Source organism: Capra hircus, chromosome 1 (assembly GCF_001704415.2).
Source record: "Capra hircus breed San Clemente chromosome 1, ASM170441v1, whole genome shotgun sequence".
NCBI classification, from domain to species: domain Eukaryota; kingdom Metazoa; phylum Chordata; class Mammalia; order Artiodactyla; family Bovidae; genus Capra; species Capra hircus.
In genome coordinates, this window is record NC_030808.1 from 57,295,069 (window position 1) to 57,298,413 (window position 3,345).

General features: G+C 40.7%; 1 non-coding gene across 1 annotated transcript; it reads left to right on the forward strand.

Annotated features, from left to right (window-relative positions):
* On the forward strand, positions 1,512-1,583 carry TRNAY-GUA. The gene has a single exon. It is a non-coding gene; the product is annotated as a tRNA-Tyr (tRNA).

A 3,345-nucleotide genomic window follows, 5' to 3' on the forward strand; every position in this document is an offset into this window, starting at 1 on the left:
CTCCTCCTGCCCCCAATCCCTCCCAGCATCAGAGTCTTTTCCAATGAGTCAACTCTTCGCATGAGGTGGCCAAAGTACTGGAGTTTCAGCTTTAGTATCATTCCTTCCAAAGAAATCCCAGGGCTGATCTCCTTCAGAATGGACTGGTTGGATCTCCTTGCAGTCCAAGGGACTCTCAAGAGTCTTCTCCAACACCACAGTTCAAAAGCATCAATTCTTCGGCACTCAGCCTTCTTCACAGTCCAACTCTCACATCCATACATGACCACAGGAAAAACCATAGCCTTGACTAGACGGACCTTAGTCGGCAAAGTAATGTCTCTGCTTTTGAATATGCTATCTAGGTTGGTCATAACTTTTCTTCCAAGGAGTAAGCGTCTCTTAATTTCATGGCTGCAGTCACCATCTGCAGTGATTTTGGAGTCCAAAAAAATAAAGTCTGACACTGTTTCCACTGTTTCCCCATCAATTTCTCATGAAGTGATGGGACTGGATGCCATGATCTTCGTTTTCTGAATGTTGAGCTTTAAGCCAACTTTTTCACTCTCCTCTTTCACTGTCATCAACAGGCTTTCTAGTTCCTCTTCACTTTCTGCCAAAAGGGTGGTGTCATCTGCATATCTGAGGTTATTGATATTTCTCCTGGCAATCTTGATTCCAGCTTGTGTTTCTTCCAGTCCAGCGTCTCTCATGATGTACTCTGCATGTAAGTTAAATAAGCAGGGTGACAATATACAGCCCTGACATACTCCTTTTCCTATTTGGAACCAGTGTGTTGTTCCATGTCCAGTTCTACTTGCCTCATTAGCCCTTCTTCTCAGTTCAAGGTGGAGTTTTATTGTTGTTTTGTTTTTTTTTTAAGCTGTGGAGTAAGGTGGGAGAAGACAGAATTCTCTCTATTCCCTTATGAGAACTTACACTTTTGAAAACCAGCCTTAGGAAGAAATATGTATGTGACGTTTCTACCTTCTGCCAAAATATTTCTTTCTACTAGGGTAATGAGCCTGGGATGGTCAAGCTTGATATAGGAAGGGATGAGGACAGACTGAAATTATTAGAAGGATATTGCAAAAAAAAAAAAAAAAAAGGAGAGAGTAAACAAAATCATTTTGTACATACTTTATGAAAGTTATGTCATCCTATGTGTATTATTCCATAACTTGCCTTTTCTTATTCAGTATGCCTTAAAGATATTTCCATGTTTCTATATAGCTGTACATTATTCATTCAGTGGTCATTTATTGAGCCTTTGTTGTGTGCCAGGGACTGTGTATATTGCATGGAAAAACAAGTGAAGTCTCATTCTTGTTAGTCTTACTTGTTAGGGAGAAAGATAACAATTAAATGTACATGTACATGAGAAATATAACATGAAATGATGGGAATTACAAAGAAAATGGGATGAAAGGACAGAGAAAGGGGTGGCTTTTTAGACAGAGAGGACTTCTCTGCAGAGGCAACTTCATTCTTTTTTTTTTCAGCTGCTTCATGATATTGCATCCCCCAAGGTGTCCCTGGTGGCTCAGATGGTAAAGTATCTGCCTGTAATGCAGGAGACCCAGGTTAGATCCCTGGCTTGGGAATTTCCCCTGGAGAAGGGAATGGCAACCCACTCCAGTATTCTTACCTGGAGAATCCCATGGACAGAGGAACCTGGAGGGCTAAAACCCATGGGTTCACAAAGAGTTGGACAACTGAGTAACTAAGCATGCATGCAAAGAAGATAGTGAGGTTTGTTTCCCATTTTTATTGCCACAAAGCATGTTGTACTATTTACCTCCTTGTGCACATGTATGGTCTTTGAATAGATACTGAAAACTAGAATTACTTGGTCATACTCGCAAACTGCTCTCTGAAATAACCATACAATTTATACTCCCATCACAAACTGCTTATTCACTGTAACTCTCTTAGTTAATTCTATCAAAATTGCTAATTTTGACAATCTGATATGTGGGGAAAAAAATGATACCTTGATTTTTTTAGTAATTGGCACTTCCCTGATTCTTACTTAGGTTGAATATCATTTCATATGTTTACTAGACATTTAAATTTCCTGTCTTGTAGAATGGCTTTTTGTATCCAGTGTCCATGTATCTACAGGATCTTTGGTCTTTTCCCTTTGATTTTTTGGAGCTGATGTGTTCAGGGTAATAGTATTTTACCTTATCTATGTAGCAAATATTTTCTCCCATTATTTGTTCTTATCTTTGTCATATAAAGCTGCTTTTATTTATATAGTCAAATGTATCTGTATATCCTTATAATAATCATACCTCCATCAGCCTTTTTGATTTTGAGTTTGTAAATTTAAATTCAGGATACATTTCTTGAGTATTCAGTATATGTATGGAGAAGGAAATGGCAACCCACTCCAGTATTCTTGCCTGGAGAATCCCAGGGACAGAGGAGCCTGTGGGCTGCCGTCTATGGGGTCACACAGAGTCAGACACGACTGAAGCGACTTAGCAGCAGCAGTATGTGTAAGACACTGTGCTAGGCAATTTAGAAGATATAAAAATAAGAGACAGGCCATCATGGGTCTCACAGTTTGGTATTGGAAATACATGTGCACAAATCTGCCAAGTCCTATGAAAAGAAGCACTTCAGTGGAGCAATGCCTAGCTCAGAACAAGGCACCAGGAAAGCTTTCACAGAGACAGTGGCATTGGAGAGTGGGTAGCCTTTTGAAAGGCAGAGATGGCAATGAAGGAGAAACAGCAAAAGCCAGGCAGAAAAGACAGCAGAAAGGGCTGGGGAGGAATTTCTGGGAAGCTGGATAGTGGGTATATGGGTAGGAATAAAAGACGTAAACATAGCGGAAGACCAGATTGAAAAGGTAAGGTGGGACTATCTGAATCTTTTACCCATAAATAAGAAATAGAGTAATAAGTTCTACACTTCCTAGTTCCCTTGAAAAGTAGCCATTAACTGAAAGAAGACTAGTGACCCTGAGAAGTGAAGATTTGGAGTGATTGGATGAACATAGATAGCCTTGCCCTCTGGCTTGATGACAGCTTGCAGATGGAGGGCACCAGAATAAGGAGAAGTACCTCAACTCTGCCAGCTTTACCCAGCTCAGACACCAAGTCCCACCCTGTTAGACGAGTGACATCAACCATGACCCTTTGGCATGTGTGTGAGCCCTGCCAGTGTGTCTTCTGGTTTCTGCTGGCCAGAGCCCTTGCCTGACAACAGCTACAATTTGCAAGTCTTATGTCTGTTTTACCATCCTGCGGAGGTAAGAGTTGGACCATTTGTGCATTATGACCTCACAGTCCTCTGGAGAAGCTGCCAACGAAAGCATGTTTTGGATAGAAATCTTAAAAAAGAAAAAGTAAAAAA